The sequence below is a fragment of the Macrobrachium rosenbergii genome, chromosome 12, assembly GCF_040412425.1.
Source record: "Macrobrachium rosenbergii isolate ZJJX-2024 chromosome 12, ASM4041242v1, whole genome shotgun sequence".
NCBI lineage: Eukaryota > Metazoa > Arthropoda > Malacostraca > Decapoda > Palaemonidae > Macrobrachium > Macrobrachium rosenbergii.
The window spans coordinates 96,849,058-96,867,881 of NC_089752.1; the positions used below are offsets into that span (position 1 = coordinate 96,849,058).

The following is an 18,824-nucleotide window of genomic DNA, read 5'->3' on the forward strand; positions in this document are numbered from 1 at the left end:
TGAATCTATGCCTCTTCTATCTGTATAAACAACGGATTCCTGACAGATTCACCATGCAAATGGCTGTTGAGTATAGAAGACAAAAGTGGCAGCCAAAAGCAGAAGTAATGAAAACGGCATGTTCATAAGAGGGAAAAACCACAAAAGACACATGAATAACAACTGAACTCAGGCTACGGATATATGGAAACATGACTTTCCAGACAGTCTCTATAACTCAAGGACTCACATATATATAGTTCATGAATGTGCTTCACTGCCTAAATTCTACCCGAAGTATGAGATAGGAATACTTGGGGACACCAGTGAAGAAGGCCACCTTGCAAAATCAAATCTGATGTAGCTTAACAGGCCAAGATGATGAGCTGTGTTTCCAATTACGAGAGATATAGTAATGAAACAATAATAAAGAGAGAAGAAACAGGAAGAATGGTGACACTATCTACAATTACACAAAGACGCCATCAGAAGTCAGACAACAATTTATGAAAATGAAATCCTGACAAAGAAAGGACAACAGATGGTTGATTATTCTGTTGCTTGGGACTTGCAGAGAGAACTGACAGCCTAATTCAGACAATGGCCCTTAATTACAGAGAAATTTACGGAATGAATGGGAAAATATTTTCGTTGAATGAAGTAACGAAGTTCCTTTTATCAACAGGCGACTGTTTATTTGTATTGTCGATTATGAGCCAACTTTAAACATTTGATGACGGTTACGGATAACAAAATCGAGAGCATGAAATTTCGAATCCAGTGATGTGAATAACAGCACAGGAACCCTTTTCTTTTATCAGGATGCTTATCACAACATACTCAAGACAGTAAATACCACTAAGTTCCTGGAGTGATTATTCCAGCTAATAGAGACATCACTGACTGCGCCGAAACATTAGACACACTTCAGTGTTTCAGCTGACAGAATTAAAAAATACCGACGTCACCAAAACAAAAAATACTCATCAGTCTTGAAGTTCAAGGTACTGGTCAAGTATGACAGTGACATTTTGAGAATTCCAAATTCCACAAGAGCTTTTAGCAAGAAAAACTGAACACTGAGAGCTACCCCAGAGCCGCTTGAAAGCACTGCTGTTAGGGGATATCATCTTTTCTACGAGGCAATCAGTCTTAATACTAATTGTGGCATGTTCAGTAATGGTTTAGTAACTTCATTCAATGTAGGTAATCCAAGGGTTAGATCAAAATAGGACGTTCCTCCGAGCAAATATTGAGCTCTCACTTTTAAAAATGCGATAACACTGAGAGCGGTTGTGTACGATGAAAGCATGGACTCCATGGAAACATGTGCAAGGTGAGGGGGAATAAGTCTTACGGATGGAATGGAACAGAAAATTTAGGCCAAAGGCCAAGCACTGGGACCTACAAGGTTATTCAGCTCTGAGAGGGAAATTGAGTGCAAGAGTTTGAAAGGTGTATCAGGAGGAAAACCTTGCAGCTGCACAGTAAAACAATTGTTAGGAGAGGGTGGAAGGATGTAAGAATGGAAAATGAATGAAAATGGTTGCAGCTACGGGCCGAAGGGACGCTGCGCATACAGTGCGCCGCGTGAGGTGCGCTGACGGCACAACACCCCCTTACAGTGAATAAGTCTTATGGCAGGAAGGACCAAGAATCAATTAGCAAAATTTGCAACCTTTTAATGTGGATAACTATCATTATGAGGAGTTAATATTTTGCTTTCAGCTTTGTTAATTAATTTCTCCTTGTAGCACACACTTTAAGTACTGTGTGCGTTTGTTCCTGTGACAACTGGTGATGGAGGCAAGAAATATTGGGGGAGGGGGAGAGAGAGAGAAAGAGTTTGGGCAAAGAATAACGAACGAAAGAATAATGAGAGAGAGAGAGAGAGAGAGAGAGAGAGAGAGAGAGAGAGAGAGACTAGAGAGAGAGAGAGAGAGTACTACTACTACTACTACCACTACTACTACTACTATAATACTAAATTGTCAAATATAAAAGCCATTTTTTCCATTTGATGTTCTATCCTCTCCTGTTCAGACTGATATTTCAGGACTCAAAAGTAAAGGTTTTGGCTGTAATTTAATACAAAAATCCTCAGAATTAGAGGATGTTGATTCTTAGGCCAAAATCCTTGGGTCCCAATCGCCCAATTGACAAGTTTTACTGTACTGGCACAGAAAACAGCTTCCGTCGTGCTGATACGCCAGTTGCAAGATTAAAACTGGTAACGAGGCTTCGCTCCTCCTGGATTTAAGGGATAAGTTCTTTAGTGAAACGATTCCGTGCTTTGAATATGAGACGGCAGGGTATGCTAATAGAGCAACTCATGTCGTAATCATGTACTCTTCCCAAATACAAAATGTAGTAGCTGTAGGCTTAACAGGTATCTAGATTGCATTAGCAATGAGTGTTGTCAGAGGCGTGTGGCTCAACTGATCGAACCATGATGTCATCAATCTTACCTGTGAACAGGTAACTTTGTAATGAGTCATTCTGAGTGCTTGGCAACCCTTGGAGTTATCTTTAAGCCCGTGCTGACTTTTTGCAACACTTAAAAATAACGGGCAAATTCAGCGCTGCCATCCAAGTGTCCGAATGCGACAGCCCATCAGTATGTTTTCCTTTTAGCGATTAATGTTCTCTTAGGCTAATCAAAAAGGCTTTAGGTTAAATCTAGTGGCACACAAAGACGGAGAAACAACGTTTTAGAGGGTTACGAGTAAGTACTGTTAGAAGATGATTTAATTTCTCCAGAGAAAAACTATAAAAGGAAAGGAACCCGAGGTACATGAATTTTTTTTTTAGAACACCCAGAATGCATGTAAGAACGTAACAGAGCATAGCGAAGAGAGGTCACTGCATGCGAATTTGCATTTGGTTTGAGGAAATAATGCATTTAAGCGGCTACAAATCGGTACAAGAAAAATGCATTGCCCGTTTTCACTATAACTGTGAGCAGTACAGTCAAAAGCATTACAAAATACATGTGCACCATATTTCAGCGTTACACAGGCAAGTTGATTGACCTGAGAGCGGGCGAAGGCGCGGAGGTCCGTCCTCCTTCCTCTCGGGCAAGTGGGCGGGCGAACGAACGGCCATGTTTTGATTTGAGTGTCGCCAATCTGTCAGAACTTCCCCTTTATGAATTTAATCCTATCATTGTTTCCACGGTGATGACCTTTCGTACAACGTCACTTCCATTGTTCGTGGCCCAATTAAACCAAGTACGACAATGAATGGCTTTTGTTGTTTTCGAAAATGCATTTAATTAATCAGAAAGCCGGAGTGTATACATCATACCATTCACTTTGCATAGATAATCTAAACACCATGTTTACAAATGAATGAGGCAAAGCTGAGGTACCACCACGGCATATAACTCCCGTTCTGACTTAGAAGACAACGGATAGCGGTCATTATCGAAAGTAAGACAAGCATGCTCGATCGTGAGTGGTGCAGCGTCTGGCCACCTTTGCTAGGTCACTGGGTCGCTCCAGGGCAACTGCCAAGCAGTCAACCCTGCAGCAAATACGTACCAGCGTCTGACGATGTCAAGGAAATAGCGATGTATATATATAATATATAAATATACACACTATATATATATATATATATATATATATATATATATATATATATATATATATATATATATATATATATATATTATATATACATATATATATATATACATATATGTATATATATACACGTGTGTATGTATGAATGTATGTATGTATGAATCGAAGGGATGGCAAATATTTTTCGGTAAGAGGTTGCCAGCTGTATGGCCTCCACAGCGGATTTTTTTGCTTAAAGCAAACGGTCCCTAAGACGTTTAACCACCTGAGATCGATTTCGGATCTCAGTGACAGAGAGAGAGAGAGAGAGAGAGAGAGAGAGAGAGAGAGAGAGAGAGAGAGAGAGAGAGAGAGAGAGACTGGTTAGGAGAAAAATCCCTGAGGTATCTAAGCACCATAATTACAATCAGAATTTTCCCAGATTTTGTTATGATTTTTCCATTTTACTGAATGTTTGTTTTTTTATTCTGATATCATAAACGATTTATTTTCAACTCTCTAAAACTACAGAAAAATATGACAGACGGAGCGAAAGTTCAGGCAGAGTTTCTATTTTACCCTTTTTTGAACTTGAGTACATAAGAATTTTACATTTTGTCTAAGAAAGTATCGGGAGCGGGGGCGGCATTAGCTGGCGCTGAGAGAGTTTTGTTCCCCAATCACGAATAAATTTCTTTTCAAATGTCTGTGCTCTAAAGTCGAGGTTACCCACGTTATTCGAGATCAAAGCCGAAGAACAATGATTATATTATATATAAGCTATTTCAATATAACTCTCCACTATGCATGGAATAATGATCGATTCGCAACAGCAACAATAACATTATAACAATTAAACTGAGAAAATCACGCTAAATTCATGACAACATTTTAACTTTCGTAACTTCAGCTACGTCAGATCATGCGAAATTGCAGAGCAATCTCACATTTAATACAGAAAAAATCTAAAAAATATATAGCCTAACTGACTTGCTTGCAAGAAGCAGTAAGCCAAGGGTTTTGCAATCGTTTCATAATTCATGACTTACAAATACTAGACCTCTAATTTCGAGCATTTTACTTGAAAAGAAATCCGAATAATGATGAAAGAACATTCAGTAGAGTTCCACTGATCCACCTTCCACTTGGACTCTCTCAAACAAAATATCGATGGTACTTGAATGAGATCCACGATTTTTGAGAAAATTTTTCAAACTTAAGGAAAAATCAATTGAAAGTAGCATCTTGCTGCCTTAAAAATAGACCAGGGCTTTGATGATAAATAAATACTAAAACAGTCCCTTTTCATCTTTTTAATTTTTTTTTTTTTTGACAATTCCCCAGCTGGTCTAGAGAACTGGAACTGTGTCAGGTTACGTGCAGAATCTGTAGAGACGTGCTCAAAACACATACCGCATCATGCTCATAATCATTATTATACTTGATTTTATGTATAAAACACCCGAGGGAAGAGCTGAAACACGGTTGTAGATCCTGACCGGTATCGGCTTCATTGCTAACTGAGCCATCTTCAGGGACTGGTATAAACTTCGTATCAGTCCTCTGAAGGTGGCTCAGTTAGCAATAAAGCCGACACCAGTCAGGATCTACAACCGTGTTTCATCTCTTCCCTCGGGTGTTTGATATACAATATCACGTAAACCAAAACTGTTATAACAAATACAATCGAGATGAAAGCCATGCAGTAAAACTTGATAGTCTCGAAGGTGGTATTTTCGTCCCTAGGAAAAACATCATGCTCAAGAGAAGCAATGTTAGCTTAAGAGATATTTCTTTTCTCCGGCACTGCATTACCAAAAGGGGACGTTCAGTTTTTCTCCTTCACGTTGAGCGTCTAGCTTGCAGAAATATATGGGCAGGGCGAAACTTTCCTTTTCAGTCGCTAACAAGCTTAAGTGGAAAGCAAAAGAAACTTCCTAACAAACTTAAATTGAAGAGGTGGGGGGAGATGGGGGAGGGAGAAGGGTGCTGTAAGTGTAAAGCATGACTCAGTGCCGGAGAGTCCGGGTGGGTAGTAACGAGGAGAGAGAGAGAGAGAGAGAGAGAGAGAGAGAGAGAGAGAGGTCGGGGGGGGGGAGCATTTCGCCTGTGTAATAAGAGGAGGACCTTGAAGATGTTAATGGCAAGGCGTTGAAGAGAGATGCTTTTCCATCAACCCCTTGTTTTGTAGAGCTGGTGGGGGAACAAAGCTCAATAGAGTTCTTTGTGAGGGCGACGATGACGCTCTCTCGTGCGTGAAAGTACCTTGGGAAATGCCTCGCTATTTCTCAATCATCTTAGCACGGCATCGAATCAGTATAATGGCGCTGTGCATACTCACATGAACTTTGCCATGGAACGATAAAAACACTATCTCAGTGCAAAAATGTGTTGACAGGTAATTCGTTTGTTGCACACAGTTGCTTACGTGTACAGGTGTGTGAAAAAAAATATATATATACATACAAATTTTTGTGAATGTCCTTCAAATCCTTCCAAACAGCTGAACTTAACCAGTTTTACAGATCTTGGAACCTTTGTTTGATATACGTTTCCCGTGGCCTCTCACTGGGGTAACTAAAGACCTGAACTGCTCTTGAAAGAGCTTCTTCAAAGACGTATTTGGGGTATCTTAGGCTGCGTCCACACGATCGAGCTTTGTTCGACGGACTTTGTCCGATGCGAACTCAGAAGCGGAGAAACAGCGCTGTTTCCCCGCTTCCGACGTCACGTCGGACAAAGTTCCTCAAACAAAGCTCGATCGTGTGAACACAGCCTAAGGGAAGACAGTTGCTCATGAAATATTAGATTCCCCATCTTTACAGTCAAGGAAACAAATCCTCTGGGATCGTAAAAATAAGTTGCATGCTAGTCCATCCTTTACTGAAATACCGATATAAGTGGGACTTTATAAGAGTAAACTGATTTGACTCACTTAATGGATCAGAAATATTCATAGTGCTAGCCACGTGGCATTTTTATCTTATTGATGGATGAACGGACAATGCATCTGAAACTGAGTGTAAGCAACAGAGGATGGCTCACAGGAAAATGTGGAAGATATATGGAAGACTTGGTCATCATAAAAACAAGCATATGGAGAGGCATCTTAAATAAGTCACTGCTACAAGAGGAGCAGAGCAGAGCAGGTGAGAACAGAGCCCCAAGGAACCCCACTAAAACTGGGGAACAGATATTAGATACATCTACAGAAAAAATAAAAATAAACAAAAAAAAAATAAAAATAAACTTTTAGTGAAAACTAAAATGAGTTTATAGTAAGGCCAAGTAAAATCATTAGTATGAAAGTTAACTAATAAATCATCACTTAGTAAAACTCCTTATAGATATGAAAGGGAAAACAGGATATTTTCCGAAGCTCCATTAAAGGGGATGAGCAATTACCAGTACGATAAGAATGAGGGTCCTGACTGAAAGAAGACTTTGGTCTAAGGAAGGAATACATCATAAAATATAAGCAATTTTGATTCATCAGTCAACCGGCAATTCATGCAGCATCACAGGAGTTGCCTATTGCCTCAATGAATTCTCGCCACAAATGTCTGTTCTGGTCCAGTTCCCCCAGGTCATCCCGACATTCATCTACTTCCTCACTGAGAACAGTGATGTATGGGTTCCACCCGCAGTAAACCTCATTAGTTTGTCCTGTCACTTAATTCTTTATAACATTCTCAAGACCTCATTTTTCAAATTATACAAAATTCCTTTCCATCACAAAAGATCTGTATCATGACTAGTGTTCATATGTCAATAGAGGTCTAATCGTATTTTTCAAAATTCTCGAGTCTGTGCAGAAAGTATAATGCTCCTCAGTGGCTTGATCAAAACAATTGCCTGTCTTGTTTTGGACATCCTTTCGTCTTTGTCCTAACGATTTTTTTTTTTTTGAGGCAGTAGTACTGGCATACCTAAGCTTCACAACCACTCCTGTCGCTTCTTGGGGTTTATACTTCTCATACTGATTATCTAGGTTTTGATCAGTCATCAATAAGCCCTACTCTACTTCCCTATATGACCGAGCAATCTATTATCAGTTACATTTCCACAGAACTTCTGCACATCAGTATAACGTTGTCATTAAAGGCCAGTACCGAGAAACATATTTTTTTCCAGTTAATATCCTCATTTATTTCGGTTACAAATCCTAACATTAGAAAATCTATGACAAAGAGAGAACACAAAGATGACTGAATCCCACTCTGAATCGGACTTTTCCTAACTTCTTCTCACCAACCATGACTTTACGAAGATTGCCGTTGAGCAACTTTTACAAACCTAGAAGCCTTTGAGGAATCGTATAAAATTTCATTATCTTCCCTAATTCATTACTTGACGCTATCAAACGTTATTTTTTCAAAACCTACAAAACACGTAAGTGGCGTTTTTATTCCATCGGCTTGCAGCACTGCATGTCCAGCTATGAACACTTGATCACAGCATCGTCTTCCTATCCTGGTCAGCTTGTTCATTCCTTAACAATGTGTTAACGGATGGCTCTCATCTGTTCTACAGAGTATTTTCAAAACAACTGGTAACGAAGCTACTGCTCTCAAAGGACAGTATTAACACGGTCCTCTGAGATTCTTCAGTTTCTCTTTTAAATCTCCTTCGACCATCTTGTGTACAATGAGGTTTAAATTGATGTTCCATTGTACATAGTTTGGCTGCAAAGGCCTTAGAGCAGAAACAAAAGCTCTTGCAATCAGCTGCTACAATTTCCTTGTGGTCTTGGACTCATAAACTTTACTTCGTATTGCTATACCATAATTAGAAGTTATATATATATATATATATATATATATATATATATATATATATATATATATATATATATATATATATATATATATATATATATATGCGAGGCGCGCGTGTGTGAACACGTGGGTGTGTACTTGCACAAATATTTTTTCTATCTAAATTCTATTAATTGTATGCAAATTAACGTTACAAATATTTTTTCTATCTAAATTCTATTAATTGTATGCAAATTAACGTTATCTCCTTATGGGGGATATATTACTAATGCAGCAAACCAGCTGCCCAGAAAAACTATTCCTAAATGACAGTGTAACAGAGGTAGATCCACTTCTTTTAGATTTTCTGTGATGGATATTCCCGATCCTCAAATACATATCATGACAGTGAAACTGAATAAAGGTCAGTAAGATATATTCAGGATATATAGATTTTTGGGCGAATCATATTCAGCGATATAAAAACAACACCAAAAAATAAGATAAAGCATGCCCATGAGATGGATATAGAAGATAAAAAAAAGTAGCTTCTTTGGTTTTTATTTAAAAATTTTAAATCGATTTGGGAACAAGTTTTACGCATATCGAGCAAGCCTCCTTGATTATTTCTTGTGAAGCGTACTAGTGCGCTCCTATACGTGCGTGTTCGTTCGTATATCTTTAGTGGTTTGTCTGTATTGGTCTTCCCAATCGTTCGTATGTCAGCAACTTGAGCCTGTGTAAGTATGCCAATGTGTTATCTGTGACGCCTTCACGGCTTGTCACTCACAGCGACGCACAACTGATTTTCTTCTTCTTCGACATTTCATGCTACGTAATATCCTGGAACACAACTGTTAACACGCCCTAAATAAACATACTCTCTCTCTCTCTCTCTCTCTCTCTCTCTCTCTCTCTCTCTCTCTCTCTCTCTCTCTCTGGAATGTGATAACAAATGGTTCAGCGTGATATGAAGTTGACAGCTGTGTTAATAAAGTCTTGCCACCTAAATTTAGTTCGCAACATTTTTAAACACATAATTACCATACTCACTGGACCTCTAAAGATTAATTACACTGACTCGTTTACGCAAATATATAATGTACATAACCGGCGACACACTTGATACATAAAGGTAAAGGTTAACACATCGTTGTTTTACTGCCAAATAGATAACAGTCATAGATCAAGTACCGCTTACAAACTTGCAACACATCTTAGAAGTCTAATGTACTATAAAATGAGACCGGAAGCAGATATCAAAGTATAAATGTGTAGTGGCTTTTACTATCCTTATAATAACGTATCATCTGTATGTGCATAATAATTCTATACATGTATACACACACACACAAACTCCTTGCGCGAATATATTTTTTTTAAACATCAAGTTGTTTACCCTGACAGAGGGTGACTCCAGGAAACAGAACAATGTTTATGCCACGTTTATACTTTACCAGCTAAATCGTAGCACCCCCTTTGCATTTTATATACAGTATATATATGTATATATATATATATATATATATATATATATATATATATATATATATATATATATATATATATATATATATATATATATATACTGTATATAAAATGCAAAATGCTACGATTCAGTCGTTAAGTATGAACGTGGCATAACCATTGTTCTGTTTGTATGTATTTATGTGAGGTTGTCTGAAATATGTATAAAAAAAAAGAAGACATTGATTCCAAATACCATCTTACAAGGTCAATGTTATCATATATGCAGTTTTCATATAAGCTAGTATATACCCATTACTAGCGGGCAAACAGGAAAACGTGGTAATATGTCAATGGAGAAACGTTACTCCCCAATAAACTCCTCACACTGCAGAAATTCATGCATTCATACTAAGGTCACCCAATTAAATGCACTTCGTTTTAGTGTCGTTGATTCTTTGTTCACCAAGTAAGAATTTTTTTCAATATCCAAGAGAAATCTTCACCGTCCTGAATGGGATAGAATGTAGACTTTAGGCAAAATGCTAAGCGCTGGGACCTATGATCCCGTTCAGTGCTGAAAGGGAAACTGAAAGTAAAAAGCTTTTAAAGGTGCAACAAGAGGAAAACCTCGAAGCAGTTGCAATAGGAAACAATTGTTAGCAGTGAGTGGAAAGTGAAAGTAAGATAGAAGAAAGAGAATATGAAAGGAAGTACAGTAAAAGGATTGGAAGGGGTTGCAGCTAGGGGATGAAGAGAAGCTGCAAAGTACCTTAAGTATTGCCTGTAGTGCAGCACTGCCCCCATGAAGTTTTATCCTAGTGAAGTGGGCTTAACTGACTACATTCAAGTCAGTAAACTCGTCAGCTGTCGGGAAAAAAGTCGACAAACTTTATAAAATATTTCTTGCCTACTCGTTAACCTAAACTAGAAGTCACTGGCCATGATAACACGGTCCTCATTCCGAAGGTGCTTTTATACGATAAGGTAAGTGTTCTAGTCGAAGGAGCCTCAGCGGTATCTGCTTCGCCTTTTCATTATATTCATTAAAATCAAAGCAAGTCTGAGATAAAAACGGAATACAAAATGTATTAGTTGATAATCACAAAAAATGAATAATGTCTACAAGCTTAACGAAATCGAATCTGTCCAAATGAAGCGGCGGGGAAATACAACACAAAGAGTCATGGCAGGATGAAAAGAATATACAAAACTGATTATCTTGCATTGAAAGCGTTGATGGGATCACAAGAAGTAACCTGATTACGTACGTAACGGATAATGCTGTGCCACTTTCACAAAACACCTTATTGTTAATCACACCTTCTCAGAGTACATTTTCATTCTCGAAATTTTCTACAGCCTTCCATATTACAACGTAATTCTCACTGCCAGCCTCTTATTAACATCTATTCCATTATAACTCTTGCACCCGTCATGAATGCATTCCTTAAAACCTCAAAAATACTCCGTCCATGACTTCACAGATTAAAGTCTTTTATCAATGCATCCTCTTGTCTATATTCACTTCTAATTTGATGTAACATTTCATCAATCAATCAATCCTCAGGAACACACATACATTGAAAGAATTCCTTTTGCCTCAAGTTTTCTTGAATTCATTTTTATTTATCTCCTACTTTCCAAACTTCTATTACTTTTTTCTCTTCATCTCAAGTTTTCTTTCTACCAACACAAGGAAGGAAATGGTCTACAGATGCATTTCTCCTCTCTCACGAAGGCCGTCATCTCGATAGAACTCTAACCACTTGCATTCTTCTCTCCTGAGTACTTATCCTAGCCTACAATTTCTGGGGTTCCTATGATAACACACTCATCTTCCCTAATCTCCGTCCGTTCATCTTTTTGCCCACTCTTCATCTGGCTTTTGTTTTTAATATATATATATATATATATATATATATATATATATATATATATATATATATATATATATATATATATATATATATATGTGTGTGTGTGTGTGTGTGTGTGTGTGTGTGTGTGTGTGTGTGTGTGTAATAATGCCCTCTTAACTTCTCGAATTCTTCAAACTTTTTGGGTACGTTCGTCACTGCACAGCCTTAAATCCCAAAGCAAGCATATAAAGTAATTCCGTTGTCTGAAGCAGGATTCGAACCCGCATCCAGGGTATCATTTATGCGGGTTCCAATTCTAATACGGACATCAGAATTACTTCATTGTCTTGCATTTGGATCTAAGATTTTGTAGCGACAAGCGTATCCTAAGAGTGAGAAGAACTAGAGTAGTTAAGAGGGCATTGTGGTTACTACAATTACTTACATGCACACGTAAAAATATCCAGTTAATTCTATATATATATATATATATATATATATATATATATATATATATATATATATATATATATATATATATATACTCATATATATATATATATATATATATATATATATATTTATATTTATATATACACACATACAAGTATGTTGCATATTTATTTACATAACAATCTGTCATTTATACAAGCCAAATTTTTATTATATTCTCAAATAATAAGCTATATACATCCTGCAACTTACTCTCACACCCACTCTCTTTCTCAGTTATACTTATCAAAGTTATTTCCTAGAAGTAACCATTCCCAATGGTAGTGGTTCCTTAGGCATCACACAAAGTCCACGAAGTCGCAGCCAATCAGGAGAGCTAAAATTTTGTCATTATTTTTATTTCTCTCAACCCTTATTTTTGTACCAGACTCTCTCATTGCAATCACATTTCAACAACATTCAAACTCACAACTCAAGAACTTTTATTTTGGTCCCGGTTTACTTTCTAGACATGGACCACAACCACTTTCCAAATGGCAAAACAAAACTCAAAACTTAAGCGAACCCAAGAGACAGAATTGTTTTTCGCAACAAAGCATTCAGTACACACACACACACATTCTCTCTCTCTCTCTCCCTCTCTCTCTCTCTCTCTCTCTCTCTCTCTCTCTCTCTCTCTCTCTATATATATATATATATATATATATATATATATATATATATATATATATATATATATATATATATATATATATATATACACACATATATTTAATCTATATATATATATATATATATATATATATATTACACATGTATATATGCAAACCATAGATGCGAGCAGAAATCGCCAAAAGCATTTGCTTATAGCGTATAACTATAAAAATAACTACGCAATGACATTTGACGAAATCTGCTACACATTTTCATTTGTTCTACATTATACCTGCGACTCTTACGTACTTATCTCTTAACTTAAGAGGCTAGAGTAACACGCTGCGCAATTCCCATGGTAAAATGTTATTTTCCAACTTGTGCTTTAGAATGGCAAAAAACTCAGGCAGTCCTGAGTGAGCATATTAAGTACTGATTTTTTACACAGTGTGGAAAAAAGGGGAATAGATCTCTTAAAGTTATTACAATATGACTTCACCGATTGTTCCCGAGTTCCCGAGTTTTATTGTTCAGTGAACAATATAACAAAAGTGTTGTTATTCGTTTTATGGTTTAGTGAATCATAACAAGATATGACTTGTTAACGACATTTTTTTGCGTTACTGAATAAAAATGAAATTTCGATTTCCAAGAAGACCAACAAAATCTCAGTAAAACTGCTTTGGTTAACCACGTGCCCATATGCTAATGTGCTTATATACATACATGCAATATATATATTTCAATAACCACAATGTCTTCTTAAAGCTTTGTAATGACAAAAGTATTTTTAAAGTGTGCAGAATTCGAGAAGTTAAGAGGGCATTGTGGATATTAAGATTATATACGTATCAAGTAAAAAATGACCAGCAGATTCTACATACAGATACACGCACACACACAAACATATACTGTATACATAGATAGATAGATAAGAGAGATAGATGGTGATTTTGATCGTAATTGGTCATTCTGTTCGTCATAACTTATGGCATTAATAACAGATTTTGTTATATTTCAGATATCAGATATTATCAAAGCGCTTCCACATACATTTCTTCATTAGCAGTGCTGACAAGTGCAAACAGTCGCCTGTTTATACAACTAAACACGGAATTCGACAACCCTTGTCGTACGTCAGAACACACAAAAGAAGCAAAAACTTAGAAACCTAATATTTTAAATAACGTAGGAACGTAAACAACAAAAACAATGAAAAGGAGGAAAATTTGTACCATCTCTCTCTCTCTCTCTCTCTCTCTCTCTCTCTCTCTCTCTCTCTCTTTACAAAACTACGGGAAGACTTCAAGGCAAAACACAGGAAACGAGAAGCAACAGATAGAAACTCATCCGAACTTGATGGTCGCTCCCTCTGAGTCAATAGCGTTAAAGCTGACGACAATACTGACTTGCAATATCAACCAACAACCATGCAAGGATGGTTTTAGGAATGTACTGAAACACGACATCTGTAATTAACAGCCAAAAATAAAAGTATCATAACGAAATAAATGTATAGCGTCACTCACCCCAGTGTATTTTACAGTGCAGACCTAATCTCAGACATAAATGAGAGGGGAGAAGTTAAGTATACCTTAGTTTAACCAGACCACTGAGCTGATTAACAGCTCTCCTAGGGCTGGCCCGAAGGATTAGACTTATTTGACGTGGCTAAGAACCAACTGGTTACCTAGCAACGGGACCTACAGCTTATTGTAGAATCCGAACCGCATTATACCGAGAAATGAATTTCTATCACCAGAAATAAATTCCTCTAATTCTTCATTGGCTGGCCGGAGAGTCGAACGCGGGCCAAGCAGAGTGCTAGTCGAGTACGATATCGACTCGTCCAATGAGGAACTATGAGAGGGGAGAAGATATAATGTAAAGCCACTAGTTGATAAATCAATGATGGTTTTTGCTGAGACAAGTTTAAAAACACTGCTGTTAAGAACGCAAAGAAGTGACTGATTTACCAAGTGCATCAGAAACGGACAGGAACTTCTGGTTCAGATTTCAATCTTCGAGCAGAGCTTCGTGAAGTTCCATAGACCGAGTCGAGCTCTTAGAGTGAGAGACCCACCACTGCTGAAATGAGGAGACGTGAGAAGGATGCAACTCAGATCATTCATCAGGCATTACCGAGGGCGCATTATACATTCATGGAAAGCAGCCAGGCTGACGTGAGACTGGAGCTTTAAGCTTCCCACATGCGAAATGATTCAACTATATCAACCTCCTATTAATCTTATAAGCGCTTATCTCAGCTCCCGTTACCTAAGAATAGTGACTGACCATCAAAATTGCAAAGGCTTCTAAACATGCTCCATTCCTGTTACTAATAATTACAGCAACGTCGAATATCTCACTTCACCCAGAATAGCTCCCAGGAAGCCAAATCTCGACACACGTTGTCAAACTATTGTTAGTTCAGCGTCTCTCACGATACAGATCTGCCTATACGATGAAACTGGTGTGAAAAAGTCCTAGGCAATGCATTTTGGTCTGTTTCACGAAACGCGAACAAATCTGATCAGCCACAACAACGTCACAGGTACCTCGAAACACGCAGGAGCAAATGTTTTATATAATCTTATATATATAATATATATATTTATTTATCTATTCATATTATATATATTGTATATACTTAAAATATACATAAAGGGGTAGCGTTTATAAGAAACACCACATGAAATACGGTCTTCGGTTCCTCCTTTGTTTTATACACACACGTATACATGGTTTCCGGACAATTCGGTACTGGACAAATCGGTACCGGATAATTTGGTGCCGGACAATTCAGTACTAGGACAGTTTGGTACCGGACAATTCAGCAACGGAAGGCTTTTAACCAAACTACTCAAGTCAAGTGGTGGTGACCTATTCATTTGTACATTTTCGGCTTATTTTAAAGTATAGCATTGTTACTGTGTTCAGTTATTTTTTTTAAATGAGTGAATTTTAGTGTCAGTTATCAGTCCATGAGGTACAGAATGGCCACTTGCAAGTTTGTAAATTCGGAAAAGGGAAAAAAGAAATTGGTCTATAACAAAGACTACGTCTACCATAAACTTAAGAAAATGCTGATGGTTCAAAAATCTGTGAAAATCTCTCGTGCAAAGCTCGAGTTCATACAGATGAACATTTTGAAAAACCGAAGACAATTGGAAATCATGATCACAGTCTGACTGCAGCAGAAGTTAATGGAAAGGTTGTTATCTCAAATATAAAGCAGAAGTCAATTTCAAGTGTAACTCTCCCTCGTTCAATTATAACTGAAGAACTTGGAAAATGAAATGTGTGTGCATTGGCTGAAGTGCCAAGAGTTTCACATATCAATCGAAATGTTAGACGTTGGAGATCTGCTGAAGCCAATCATCCACCGACTCCTCAGACGAATATTGGCTTCTCTATACCACACCACAACAGTAATTCTGCCTTGATGGTGGGTCCATGTTCTGACAATTCGACAGTGGCTTAAATGACCCCAAACGAATTTTAATTTTTGCAACCGGTGAAGCCCTTGAAGACTGAGGCGATGTGAGAACTGGGCGGGAGATGGAACTTTCAAGAGTTGCCCTACTATATTCTTTCAGCTGAATGTATTACATATTCAAATTAACAACTTCAGTTCCCCAAGATTATAATATATGGCATATTTTTCTGAAAAATTAAATACTTGGTGAATAATGAAGGGCCTGAAAATATAATCATGGACTTTGAAAAAGCTGCGTATAATTCGTTTTTAGATACTTTCCCGTGAACAAATTTGTCGTGCTGTTTGTTCCATTTAGGGCAAAATATATATCGACATATTTGACAGGAAGGGTTTAAAGTACGATACCACGAAGATGACACATTAGTATAAAATAAGAAGTTTTTATGACTTGTTTTCCTGCCTCCGGATGAAGTTGCTGACGGGTTCGAGCAACTGGTGGATGACGACAATATTCCCCAACCACTTGTGTCATACTTTGAAAATAAGTACATAGGACCAGTGAGGGAAGAGGAGGGAGACTAAGTCCTAAATTTTCGATAGGGATCGCGCATGAGATCAAGTTTTAAGGTCTTTTTGTTTTAGTATTGTGTTCAATAATAAATGCAAAAATTCATTCTGTCAATTTATTTTATTTTATTAAACATGAATTTTAATAACAGTTTAAATTTTCTATGCAATATAAATTCTCTTCTTTTTTTACCACTGATAATTAACCAATATATATACATTGTGTGTTTGTGCCTATCTTTTTAATAATATTAATAGTAGCAAATTGTCCGGCACCGAATTGTCTGGTACCAGACACACACACATTATATATATTATATATATATATATATATATATATATATATATATATATATATATATATATATATATATATATATATATATATATATATATATATATTATATATATATATATATATATATATAGTATATAATATATATATATAATATATATAATATATAATATATACACACGTACATATATATATATATATATATATATATATATATATATATATATATATATATATATATATATATATATATACATATATATGACACATCCCTACTTACAAACGAGTTACGTTCCGGACGGCCGTTTGTATGTTGAATTATTTGTAATTTGGTTACCGTACTCTTCATTCCTATTTAAGTACAGTATGATATAAAATCAATACAGTACTGACGTTTTTTCACCCTACAACACAATACACTGTAGATAGATAGATAGATAGAAGTTTACTGACCACAAAATAATAGTTATTAAAATTACAAGCTCTTGAATATGGTCCAACAAAAGTACATAAAAATGCACATATAAATCTTTAGAATAAAAAACACATCTAAAGTAGATATTATTTTCAGCATTTTAATTTTTACAATTAAAACTGTAAATGCAGCTAAATAAACGAAAACCTTATAACCATTTAAGCAGAACCTTAACTACAACAACTTTCCTTGCAAAGCATAAAACAAAATATACTCTAAAAAAAAAAAATCATAACATCCAACATGCCGAACAATTCTTAGTACTTTTCTCACACATACGAAGAGAGAATTAAATGTATTATTTTACCCTGTTCTGACTTATCACGATGGTTCGGAAATATGTCCCCAATACTTGTAAAATTATAATTATATCGTATATTCTGCGTCCTTGGGCAATGCTGCACCATGTGCCTCTGTCTGTATGGCACCACAAGTATTGTGTGTATACAGAATAGGCGCACAAAACAAAATTTGGACTTATGGGTGGCAAAGGGGAGCACTCCGAACACAATTTTAATTTGCAAACCTGTTTGTTTGTATCTCTGAATGTTTATAAGTTGAACGTTCTTAAGGAGGATGGTGTCTGTATAATTACATATATATAGGCTATATATATATATATATATACCAACTCGGCTATGATGTTGAAACTCTAATAAATGTATCTGAATTCGACAGATGAGTGGGAATAGACTTATCGAGTCTCGGTTGGACATCAGTATAGCTTCGTTAATCTTCATTTGTTCCTAGGCTTCGTAGTGAACAGCATTTCCAAAATGCGAAGAAATCGAAAAGTTAAGAGGGCAATGTGGCTAATAAATACTACATACGTATCCAGTAAAAACTGACCAGGAGATTATACACACACACACACACATACATACAGCAACTGAACTTGACTGCAGAATGTGGAAGGGTTGATTTCGAACTTTTGTACCGCCGCTTAGCACTCGGGAACCTCGATGAGCATGTTGTGTGCTTGCTTTCTGTAGGCCTACACAAGCAACTGTGAAAGAGGGCCTGGGGAAATCAGGATGGCTATGCGTCACTTTCATAAGGAAGGGCGTGTAGGCTTTTGTGAGGCCAGAGTGTTTGATTGATTGGATCCCTTGGGACATCACATATAGGTGGGACTTATCCCTCGATGTCTTGTGAGGAAAAGGAACCAATCAACATGTAACAGTTGGAGAAAGTTTTGGGCTTCTTAATGACATTCTTATTGAGTTTCTTAATAACTCATTTGCCATTCTCGTCTCTCGCTCCCGAGGATTGTCTTTTGAAAGGATGCCGGTGAACAGTGGCAGTGT

General features: G+C 36.8%; 1 long non-coding RNA gene across 1 annotated transcript in view; it reads right to left on the bottom strand.

Annotated features, from left to right (window-relative positions):
• The window catches only part of LOC136843772 (uncharacterized), a 129,552-nt gene that overhangs the window by 872 nt on the left and 109,856 nt on the right, over positions 1 to 18,824 (bottom strand). The gene's annotated exons all lie outside the window — the stretch shown is intronic.